The 12,867-nt window shown below is 37.4% G+C and overlaps 1 long non-coding RNA gene across 1 annotated transcript; it reads left to right on the top strand.

Moving 5' to 3' along the window:
* LOC103469135 (uncharacterized) lies at positions 1 to 1,971 on the top strand. Its single transcript, XR_534307.1, has 3 exons — positions 1 to 405; positions 840 to 938; positions 1,674 to 1,971. It is a non-coding gene; the product is annotated as an uncharacterized LOC103469135 (long non-coding RNA).
* Positions 1,972 to 12,867: the final 10,896 nt, after the last annotated feature.

Raw genomic sequence — 12,867 nt, 5'->3', positions numbered from 1 at the left:
AAACAAAAAAAAACACCATAGCATATCCTGGGTTCAGATTTCTTCCTTCTTGTCCCTGATGTTTTAAAAGCTGAAGTGTGCATACGTTCAAAAGAACTTGAATGCGACAATAAAACCTCATCTTTGCTGAGACATTATAGAGATCTGCATGAAAACGAGCTCACAAACGAAAGTGGACCATGCTCAGCTAAGTCATTTTAGGCTACAACGATGAAGAAGCATCATACAAACATTTGGTGACATTGGAAGAGTGAAGAATCTCCTAGACCAGAGTATTGGAAAGGAAAACATGTTTATCCCAACTTGTATAAACTTGCTGTAGCTTTTCATGGCTACAACTGTGAAAGGGTGTTTTCTAAAGCAGGCAAAATCATCTCGAAACAGAAAAAACACCTGAGGCTTCAGGTGAGTGGAAAAGTCTTTCATTTTAAGTAAAAATAAATAAAATGTTCTCTCTACTGACATGGTTACAAAGTAAGACATGCACATTCACACTGCAGCCCTCTCCATCCTGAATGTTTTCATGTTTCACTTTGATCCAGTCGCTGGAAAATGGGGACAGGAATGAGATCACAGTCGGGAGTTTATGTATTAGCATCAGAGACATCATTCATTCATTTGCTCAGTTTAAAGAGTCGCACACCGAAGTGTGACTCTTTAAACTATAATCACTCTGCCTGTTTTGCAATTAATGTAAAGCATCATAAAGGTTTTGGCTCATGAATGGATCAGCAACATGGACAACGTCAGTTCTTCACAGCGTTTCATCTCTGCATCATTAGTAGAAATCACTCAATTCAGCAAAAATGAGCAGCAACTCTACTTCACCCTCTCACCAGATAACAGCGCCCTCAACCTTTTTAAGGCTCAGTCACAGAGGAAGCCGTCTTCAGCCTCTTGGATCGCGTTCATTTGAAGACAGGAATGTAGATGGACTGGTACGTCAAGACGTGCTCTACAGTGTATTTCTTGTATCATGTATGTTTCTTATACTAGTCGGGAGATAAATTTCAATATGTAAAATGTCAGTTGTCCGTCAGAGTAAAAAAAAATGTAAAATCACGCTGACAAAAGCTTAATGTGCTTTTATATTTCCTCCAAGCTGTGAACTGTCTTCTGCAATGCAAGGTGAATAATTTATTCACTTACTGTGCTGCGGGTTGCTACTGTGGTGACATATTAAATCACAGACAAAATGCCGCACAATAGTAAAGCTCAGACATTTGGGTTTAATAGACGAAGCGATGCTTTTTATTGTGGGTGTTAACGTAATGCAATACATTTTTGCTCATGATAAAATTGCATGCTATGTTAAGACTCTAATTTCATGGACAGTCTTAGTACTTTCCATAAATGTTTCTTAATGGAAATCTGTTAGCATGTCTCAAATATCATCCATGGGACTTTCATTAGCACATATTTGAGTTTCTGCATATCTTCTTTGTACTTGTGGGGTTTCCTGTACATTTGTAGCATTAGCAAGAGGTGTTCCCAGTTATGTACTGTCATTTTTCTCCAGCTCATATGGGATGCATCCCCCTGTAACCTAGTGAGGCACTCGTGTGTTTTAGTTCTTTTATGGAAAAAACTAAAAAGTGAAAAATCCTGTCAAATTTCCAGCTGAGCTTCTAAGAGACCTACAGATGAAAACCAGGTGTAATCTTGTCTTCCAGGGATGTTTAAGAGGAATGCTGCTTCAGTCTTTTGTGAAAAAAGAACAATCGTTGCAGGTCTCCTTTAACTTGGTACGAGATGACAGCTTCAACAGACAGGAGGCCACTACAATCCGACTGAAGCAATAATGTGAAACACGCTGTTTTCTAGTGTTCAAATAAGATAATCATGACCCGTATGCATGTGGATATGAAATATTTTAGAATTATATTTTGCTGTATTACATGAAAAGAAAATCTTCATGTTAGATGTCCTACATGAAACTTTGACATTAACAAATGTTTTTCAATTAAAAAAAAAAAATCCTGTCATATTTCCACCATATTTAATATCTGTGTTGTTTTTTGTTCTTTAGAAAATGTTAGTTTCTCAAATGTGAACTATAATGTGCATATTCACATTTAAATACATAACTGCCATGTATGGGTAGGTTGTTTTCAACCTGTTCTGTCCTCTTTATTGCTTTGGGAAAGGTACAGACTCCCTAAATATCTATGTATTTATCATGCTGATGTTGCTGAGACCCATTTTCACATCATTTTTAGGCTTATTTAATAATCCATAATCCTCCTCATATGCATGTAGAAAAATGCTGTAATTCACAGAAAATATGCACACCACTGTTGAACTTATAACACAATTTCTAACAATTATTATTCTTAATATTGGAGATTCAGATCTGTTCATTAAAGTTTAAAAAATTTACTGCATGTAAAAGAAAGGGGGGGGGGAAACTAAGGGGATTTATTTACTAACAGTTGTGCTAATCACAAGTCAGTTAGCGACAGAAGCTAACGGCATGTGCTCAAACAAAAGGAAAGAAGAGCTCAGTTTCATTCGCCACTCCATTTTATAATTGGTTTTTACACAAAAATACCAATGACTGTATCTTTCAGTATCTTTCAGTTTTGGGAACAGACTTTGTTTCACTTTTCTTTCCAAAGTTGCCTCAACTCAGTTGAGTCTGCAGATATCAGCTTCTCTGCTAGGTTAAGTCCCACCAAAGCATTTCTGTCAGGTCGAGGTGCAAACTTTAACTGACAAACTGTAAGAGTTCCTGTGTGATACCAAATCAACATAACTTAAACTGGCAAAAATGCTGCTGACATGGTCACACTTTCTGCTTATCAATAAATCAAGAGCCGTTAGTTCCATCCCTGTGCCATTTCTTTCATTCCTTCAGTCTTTCCATTTATGTTTCCTGGCTTCCTTCCTGTCCTGCTCCTGTTTTTTTTTGTTTTCAGATATTTACACTTTTCGGCAGCCCACAGTATCTGCCATGAATTGATAGTAAGCATTGATAGTTTAAATTTTAAGATTACACTCTGCAAAGTTACGTCTGGAAAAGCCTGTTATTGCTTTCGGTTTTTAACAAGAGCCGTACTGGAATATAGACTTCATCAAAAACAACTTCATTTATCTGCATATTCAACAGCGCCCAGATTAGACTACACTCCCAGTGCTCCACACCTCGCTCTACCCAAGGCACTTGCACAACAATAAAGAACCGCATTATTCACACGAGAAGAGTAGAGCCATCATTACCATTGTTGGCCAACAAAAAGCTCATGTTTTCACAGGAACTGAGTCATCTATTGAATTAGAGCCACAGCAGCCATGTTGCCTCTCTCTCTAGGGACGCTCTGTTGCTCTTTTCAGCAGCGCATCTCTGTCTCATTCTAAAAAAATTTCAGGCTATTTTCCCCATATGTGTGCGTCTCTGCTTTGTGGGTGGCATTGTGATTTGTTATGCTGCGACTCCCTTTTATCTGCCAAGTAGATTAATTTGTGAAAGTTCAGTGCCCATTTATTAAAAGAGAGCGCATATAAATTAAACCAAGACGGCAATAAACGGCGGAAAATGATGAAGAGCCCAATGAAGTGTTTATGAACACGGCTGTTTCATCAGCGGGTTGTCTCTGTTTGTCTGAGCGCGAGGTGCTGGACCCTCTTCTGTGCTGAGAGCGAGAGGCACACAGTACAGTATTGTTTGTATTATTCCTGAGTGGTTTTGGAGATGTGCACTCCCGAGTTGTGCAAGCCGTCCATATCATTTAGAGCTGTGAATTCGGAGTCCCGATTTTTGAAGGTATGGCTGTTTGATTTGTTAAAAATGATCCGCCTGCAGAAGTACTGAAGGAGCCGCAGAGAGAAAAAAATATAGTCAGCTCTGACCATTGAAGCTGTCTTGTTTGTTTATATAGAAGTTATTTTATCTGGAGTTGCGCAACGCATCGTCAGAAATATATGTTTTGATTGAAAGACAGAAAATTATTCATGGATTTCAATATTCTTTACTGATAAAAAAAAAACAAAAAAACTGCAGTGTGTTTTGCAAAGCCGATGTAGTACCACTGTTGGCATCGGTTACAGCTGCAAGTGATTCGAGGCGTTTAGACCAGCTTTCAAAAATGCACACTGATATTTTTCCCCATTCTCCTTTGTTAAATCTCAGTCAGATATGATGGAGAAAGTATGTGGGAAAGAAATAGGAAGCACTGCTTCCTACATTGAAGGCGGGCTAGTGTACCTCTCATGGTACACTAGCCCCCCCAATGTCCCTACTGGACTAGATTTAGGTTTGAACTGTAACTGGGCCGTTGAATAACAACGGCCCAGTTGATGATATAAACCAATTTATTGCGAGTGCGAGAAGGTGAAGGTTTTACTCTTCTTTTTTTTTTTTTTTTTTTGCTAAATCGTTTTATGGACCACATTGTGTTAGATTATGACTTGCAGTATAGTAAGAATTGTAATGAACCCAGAGCTGCTGACAGATCATATTCCTGAGGATGAAATAAGTCTCTTCCCTTAACTGTCGCCTCAAAACACTTATGTGTAAGTCAATGGATCCATGACAGTTAAAGGGTTAATATATGTTTAGATGACGACAACTGATCAAAATACTATAGTCTAGTGCAGTGTTTTTCAACCTTTTTTGACCCAAGGTACATTATTTTAATTGAAAAAATCTCAAGACACACCACCAACCAAAAATGGAAACAAAGATACCCTGTAGCCGCCTCTATTCCATATATAGTCATTCTTATCAAAGTCTCTTGAATAGGAATCAAATAAACACAAAAATGCATTTTTATCACATTTTACATTGAAGAAATTGAAGAAAGACAAAGCTCTTCCTCCACAGCTCTCAGTCACTCTCTGGTTTTAGTTTTTATAGTAGCCAGACTAGAGAAGCTCACTTCACACAGATATGTTGTGGGAAATGGACCCATGTTCTTTCCAACCCAACTACTGCTGAGCTTCACTGTCTTTTCCATCACTGTCTTGCTAGATTCGATGCTCTCACCGCTGCCTGTAACATTCATGCATCTCTAATTCTCTTGTTGTAATGTAAAATGCTCTGTACCTACTGCCATCTAGTGGTAAGAAAATTACATGATTACGCCGCTACTACAACAAACACTTGAAGATGGCATTATTTGCAGACAATTCATTTTCAAAAATCTTTTAAAACCAATTACCGTATTTTTCGGACTATAGAGCGCACCATACTAGCACCCTCAATTAAAAAAATAAAATAAAATAAAATAAAAACTGGAAGCTGCTCCCGGTTTTCCATAAGGACTCAGCAGAGGGCTGCGACCTAATAAATCAGCTGGACGCAGCACTCCGTCTCCAAAGCCGAACCATGGTTTCCTTCACACCGAGCTTAAATGCAGCGGCTCTATTTCCCTCCTGTAGTGCCAGATCGACAGCCCTCAACTTAAAAGCTGCATGATATGAGTCTGAAAACATTTCTCTGTCGTGCCTGCTGCTAGCAAGTGCTTGCTCTAAATGAAAATTAGCCGTTCTTCTTTGATTTACAATTTTGACTTCTAATGATTCACTTCCTGCTAGAGAGCCCCCTGGTGGTTGAAGAAAAATCCACAGAAAAGCCACAGCGGGCTACAATCCGCATGGTTCAAAGTTTAGGAAAAAAGTAGCAGCTTATAGTCCGGAAAATACGGTACCATAGTGAAATTGAATAATTTCCACGGCACACCTGACGATCACTCACGGCACACTAGTGTGCCGCGGAACAGTGGTTGAAAAACACTGGTCTAGTGTATCAAATATAGCACTTCATTTTAAAAGGATAAGAACAGTAATTTAATTTTGTGCAACATTTTGACTGAGGTCACTAATTACTTTGGAAGGAGCAGCTCCAGTGCTGCAGCTGGATCTAAAGCCTGACTGAAATTACTTACAAGCTGCCATTTTGTATTAGAAATGCCATTATTTCCACTGGGACAATCTTTTTATGCACCTTTCTAATGAAGGAGGGACTTTATACAACATCTCAAATCATTACAGTAAGATAATATATATGTGTATAAAATAATTTTATACATACATAAATTTATTTATATATGTATACATAATTTTATATGTCAAATTATTTATTTTACATATATAAAATTGTAAAATAAATTATATATTCAATAGTGTCACAGCTTGAAGACTGAAAATAGTCATAAAGCAATTAAGTAAAGAGCAAGCTAAGAGAAAGCAAAGGTTAATGTAATGGATTCCTATTAGCATTTTTATTATACAGATTCTTCAGCAAAAGCATGTTCCTGTTAGGAGTAAATTTATGGTTAAAATGGGCTACTATTTAAATATATATATATAGATATATATATTAGAACAAGGGAAGGTTTGTATGTCACACGTCCTTAAGGTCCGATTTTATTGAACACACTCATGGGAATTAATTCAGTCTGAAGGTTGTATTTCACTATGGACAGGATAACAAGTTGTACATTAAAGGTATCTCCATTCAGAAGCTGCAGTTTATGGATGAGGAAACAATTAATCACATTCTTGGCATTAATACGTCGTCCACTTTGACCTTTGTTTCTTGGCTGTGCAGGCCTTTATTTGGCCGTGAGTGGACAGGAAAGTGGGTTGTGACAGAAGGGGAAGACATTCAGCAAAGTTCTCCAGGCCGGAATGACAGATTTCTTCCAATTTAACAATTTCTTTCTACAGTGAATTATTTCAGCGCATACAATTTTAAAATCAGGAAAAAAGTAACCACAGTGAATACAAATGATGATTTTATTCATTAGTAGAAAGAAGCGATGTAACGCAGAAATAACTGCTCCCTCCTTTAATCATAAAATAACTGTGATTCACTTATTTGTTTATTTGGAAAGCTGAGAACTAAAGTGAAACCACTTAAACAGAATCTGTCTAGAAATGGGTAGAAAGTAATTTCTTAGGCTTTGGGACTTCAGCACACCACAGTAAAAACCATTACCCAAAAACAGAGAAAACGTGGAGCACTGGCAAACCCTGGCGTTGCTGCGTTGCTTGCATCAAATAGTCATCCAGGAAATCACAACCAAAGCAGAAAATACTAACAAGAGTGTGCTTGGGGCATGCACTGCACTCCACTGACCCGACCTGCTCGAGTTAGGATCGGTGTTCACGATTCGCCAAGAAGATCAAACTAAAAACCTCTTCTGATCAAAAGGAACACGAAAGCCTATCATACAACTGAACTAATTGTGAATTAATAGAATAATTAATTCTGCACCAGGGTTGGAAATCCTCAAAGATAAGAGTCTAGCCATCAGCTGAATTACACTTGAGTCAGGGACAATAATCCACATCATACCAACAAATACAACTCCCAGTAAAAATGCTGGTACTGAAGTAGTCATTATGTTTAAGTGCAAGTCTGAACTTAAACAAAATTGAGATGTCTTGGTCTTAGACAAGCTAATAATGTTTGAAAACCCTTTAATGTGGCTTACGTAAAACAGCAAGACAAACATCCACTCATTGCCACTTATCACAAATGGCTGATGGCAGTCAGTCACCAAGGGTGACACAGCCAGTTTTTAGGTGTAGGGAAAAAATTGCATTTCCATAAATGGACAAGTTAGTGTGGAAGTACTTTACTCATGGCTTTGTATGTACCTTCGTCAAGCTCCAATTTAACATATGACATTCTAGTGATTTCTAAAATGGGAACATTACGTAACATGATGAGTTTGAACAGACACGCGTGGAAAAAAGTGACCTTGGATTAGATATTATGTCCCTCCAGACTGACCAGTGGTTAAAGGGATTACAGAAAGCCACCGCTCCTCAATTTGGCACACGGTGTTATTTGATAGTGCATTATCCGTACAGGAAAGATCGCATAAGATCAAGTCAGTTTATCTGACATGTTTGTCCCTCAGACTCTTGATTCTCCCAGTGTGGTATTTAGAGATTTGTCTGGTTATATTCAAACCTCAAATAACAGTACTCAATATTTTTAACACCTGACTTCCCCAGGGCTTCCAAACCAACACATCAGCCACTCCATCATTATTTTTATTTCATTATTTTAAGATCACCGATGCACAGGCTCCAAGCTGAGCTTTATTGTTCTGCATTTAATTTCCTCCAGGGCATTTATGTCAAGTAACGCAATTTCCCAACATTCATGTCAGCAAGGCACAGCAGCACTGTCATATGTTTGAATGAGTCAAAGTGAGATCTTGTATGTGCTACAGTTGAGTTTACATATTCATGTGCAATAAAAATAGCTCTTAATTGATATTGCTTTTTTATCTTGTAAGATTAACCCATGTATCAAATGTACATCAGACAACGGTCTGATGGACCTTCAGACTGTTGTCTGAAGGTCCATCAAGGTTTAAAAAGCTTAAAAACTGCTAAAATGTTACGTCATACCACATCAAGAGTGAGTTGATATTCCATGCAGTAAGCATGTTGACTTGAAAATTGCTGAATTTAGAGACTGCTTAATTTATACTTATGATTCTTCCTTTTATGTTATAAATAAAATCCAGAAGTTATTAAAGTTTTCTATTAATTCTGTGATGCTGTCATATTACACAGAGAACTGGTCAAAAGACTAAAAAAATAAATAAATAACAACATGTATTCTCTAATTTAATACTGCAATTTCCATTAATTAATTCAACAACAAGAGTATGCAGTACTTTAAGTCTATGGTTATTCTTTCAGTTGACATAATGGACAAAAGTCATGGAACAGATTCAGGGTCAATGTTAATTTGATGTAGAATATATATTGCTACTTTGTCTATTACTGCTATGAAATAAAACTTGATTAATAAATGTAAATCCTTCTAATTAACTACATGCATTTTTAATCATATCCCACTTCTTGAGTTTTTTTATTTTTTTTTAATTATGGGTTGGATTTTTCTGCTGTTTACCCTGGCAGATGTAATATAATATTCCAGACTCTAGTCAGGCGAGGAAGTCTAGAGATGCAGGCTTCCTGGTGTAGCAGCTGGATTAAGCTTATAGAGCTGAAATCTTTAACTTTGTACCAGAGAGACTATTTGGGTAAACCTTCACTTTGAATACAGAGGAAACAAGGTAAACCACTGAAACTTGTAGTGAAATGATTTTTTTTTTATGTTTTCTGATTTTGTTTTCTCTCTTACAGGCACAGATTTTTGTCTCCAGCTTTTAACCATAAAGATTAAAACTTTCAGTGGAGGCCGCTCTGGTATCCTAGAACGGTAATAAGCCCACAGATATTCAGTATGGTGCGCATAATTAAAACTGAAGTCGATCTTTTTTTTGGTCTTTCTCATCTGCTAATTACTCACTCAGTTTGTGTGCTGTGAGTTGTACCAAATATCCAATGGACCCAAAATAATTTAGGCAATTATTTCTTTAAAAATGAATCATGTGTTATCATGTCAAATGAGCAGTCAAATGGAATATTCAAGTAATTAATCTCAACTAATCTCCTCTGATCATTTCTTTTAAAGCTAATTTTATAAGCAGGTAGTTTTTACAGTACAAAACAAGCACTGCTGTGGATGTAGCAACATGGTAAAAACAGAGGTGGGGACTCGAGTCATTAAAATCACGACTTGAGACTTGACTTGAAAAAATGGTCAAAGACTCGGACTTGACTTTGACTTGCACGCCCTTGACTTGGGACTTGACTTAAAGCTTTTTACTTGAAAAGACTTGATATTTTACCCAAAGTCTTAAAATTTAAAACACAGTATTTATAAAGGTGCCTCATTAATTCATTTCACTGGTTCCGTATTAACAGGCGCAGACCGTCTCTCTGTTTTTCCACTCTCCGTATGTATGTGTGCTTAAGCTGCAGCATAACCAATCAAATTAACAGGATTTAAAAATAACAACGTGGAAAAAAACTATCAAAGCAGATATACTCCTGTGAGTAATTTCTTTTGGGTACATCAGTCATGAAGTATCCAACTAAAAACGGAGTGAAACATCCGTTTTCTGAGAGATACAACTCTATCTGACATAGAGATACAACTCTATCTGAGAGTTGTATCTCTATGTCAGATAGAGATACAACTTCCAACTGTTTGGTATTTGAAGTTGCACAAAGAGGTAAGCATTACTTTCCTTTTACTAGCTAGACAACAGACTAGCTAACGTTGTGTCCAGATCAACAGTATTCAGTTATTCCAAGCGGACCGTGACCAACAGTCAGAAAAAACAATGTATGTCAGGAGGACCAGCACAATGTATGTAAGTGAATGCAGATTGGTGTACAAACTGTGGACTGGTTAACAGCTGTCAGCCATCCGATCTGCCTCAGGAGTTTGTCACCATTGTTTACATTCCGCCGGGTGCTAACGGCAACAAAGCATCAAAGGAGCTGTATGACACCGTTAGCTCAATGCAGATGAACGGAGGCGTTTTACATGAGCTGGGGGACTTTAACCACGTGAAACTGACTGGACTGTGTGTACACACCAACATTCACTGTGTGTACAGAGCTCGCCCCCATCTTGGCCACTCCGACCACATCTGGTAAATCGTAAATGGACTGAACTTATATAGCGCTTTATCCAATCATTTTTGACCACTCAAAGCGCTTTACACTAGAGTCACATTCAGCCATTTGCACTCACAAACGCTCACACATTCATACAGCAATACCCACCTCGGTAGGCAATTTGGGGTTAAGTGCCTTGCCCAAGGGCACATCGACACGTGGCAGGAGGAAGCTGGAATCGAACCTACAACCTTCCGATTACAAGACGACTACTCTACCCACAAAACCAATACTGTACACAATTTCCATTCATAAATATCACAAAAATAATTCTAAATTAGTTAAGTACTGCATTGTCACTTAAAATTGCCCATTGGAAAAAAGTCACTAAGCATAATATTTTGCATTACAAATTACCATCTCAATAAAGCTGCTGATGATATAAGTCTGGCCCCTTATAGCTGGTTAAAAAATATATTCATAAAGGTCTTTACTGTTTTCTTTGGAGGCTGGTTCTACACCAAACTTACCAGCAGCATCATTTGAGATATTAAGTGAGGCAAAGACCCACTTGTGTCTCCAGAGATTCAGGTTGCAGATCCTGATCTAGCAAATGGAAAATATGATCCTATCAATACAGCAGCTAACAGTGCAGTACTATAATATTTAATTCATTGTTAAAGTAAAATTGTGAAGGTTAAATAAATCTACCACTAAATGTTAACAAAACACATTTAGTATAATTTCCTCAGTACCCCTGTTGGCCCCCGTCTAGGACCACCTCTGGCCTGCAGGTCTGTGTCTGGTGTATTTTTGCTTTGCATGTTTTTTTCTTCATTGATAGGAAGTCAGATTATCCAAACCGGTAAACCACATTAATAAAATAATAGAAAAATAATATATTAAATGACCACTGAACCCTGAATTCTATATCAAAATTTTAAGAGATCTTGCAGCTTTCAATAAAATATAATTAAATAAAAATAAATCACTAAGGGAAAGGAAATGTTGTAACTCGGCTAATGCTAATGGCTACTTCCGTTATTATTGTGGCGCTGCGATTCTGATTTTAATCTTTTAAATTTAAAGCACTCATTTCATCACCATGAATAATTTTCAATATTTAGTTTATTTTTGATCAAATAAAAAAGCTTTTTGCCACTAGCCACTAGTTGGTGCCCTGTATTTAAAGAAATGACGAACAAAATATAAGCTGACAGCGAGAAGGATGGCAGCATTCGACCAGAAGACGGCTCAGCTGTTGCTATGGCAGCTTAGTGGCGTTCTACTTAAAAGTTATGGCGGCAGGGAGCATCAAGGATTTTATTTGGAGGCACACCGGGAGCCATTGACAGGATAATAATGCTGCTGTTCGGACACAAATGGAAGAGAATGAGCCACAAAGCCGAGACGGACCAGCCGACTGGCAACATCATCGTCTTGTGTTCTTATTACTAGTAACGTTGGCTATTTTTCAAGACGACATTAGCATGTTGTTGGTGTTTTTCTGGGAAATGTATTTTCTTTGATGTCTTTATGTGTAAACACTTAACTATGAATTGAACTGGTCCTTTTTACCTGGACATGGTAAAGTTAACGAACATATTGAGTCGGCTGTTCTTTAAACAGAGGAAGGTAGAGTACCCAAAAAATGTTCTCAAGTAAGAGTAGCGTTACTTCAACATATTTTTACTCAAATACAAGTAAAAAGTAGTCGTCCAAAACATTACTCAAATAACTGTAAAATATATTTGGTAGAATGTCTACTAAAGTACTGAGTAACAAAAACAGTTTCTTTTTATATAAAACTTTAATAAATAACCAAACTTATTATTTTATTTTTTATCAAATATTCACCAGTCACAGGCAAGAATGGGGTATATGCCATGAGAAGTGGTGATATACTTCCGTTTAAATTTTTGCCACATAGATTGATTCTGGGTCCCGCTTGCTCCTATTGTTTTTAACCATAACTGCAAGAGCTGTACCATGAACAAGACGCAAAAGTTAGCATATCTGCGAGCTTTTGAAGCAGCTGAATGTCTCTTCTCAAGTGAGAAAAATAGAATGCATTTGCTTTGATGAGCTTTAGAAACATCTACTTGTACTTAGAAACTGTAAATAGTTTTAAATTGCTTTCTATTTGAAATTTTACCATGAAGAACAACAACTGAGTTTTGTTGTGTCCAGTAATTAGCCTGTATCATCCAGTGCTTAGTTTTTTTTTCATTTTCCTGCTGTTATCAACACAACAAAACGGACCGTAGCCAAAACTTAACCACTACAGCTAACACACGGCTTGCAGCCGCCTGGTATTTCAAACTTGAGGATATTGAAGATCCAGCGTCAGAAATGGGAAGACGGAGGTTAAAAGGGAGCTGTACGTGCTTCATTCAGTGGAATAACTTCCATCCATCCATCCAT

This window comes from Poecilia reticulata, linkage group LG8, assembly GCF_000633615.1.
Source record: "Poecilia reticulata strain Guanapo linkage group LG8, Guppy_female_1.0+MT, whole genome shotgun sequence".
NCBI lineage: Eukaryota > Metazoa > Chordata > Actinopteri > Cyprinodontiformes > Poeciliidae > Poecilia > Poecilia reticulata.
Note: the sequence above shows the minus strand (reverse complement) of the source record. Positions and strands in the feature narration are given on the sequence as shown.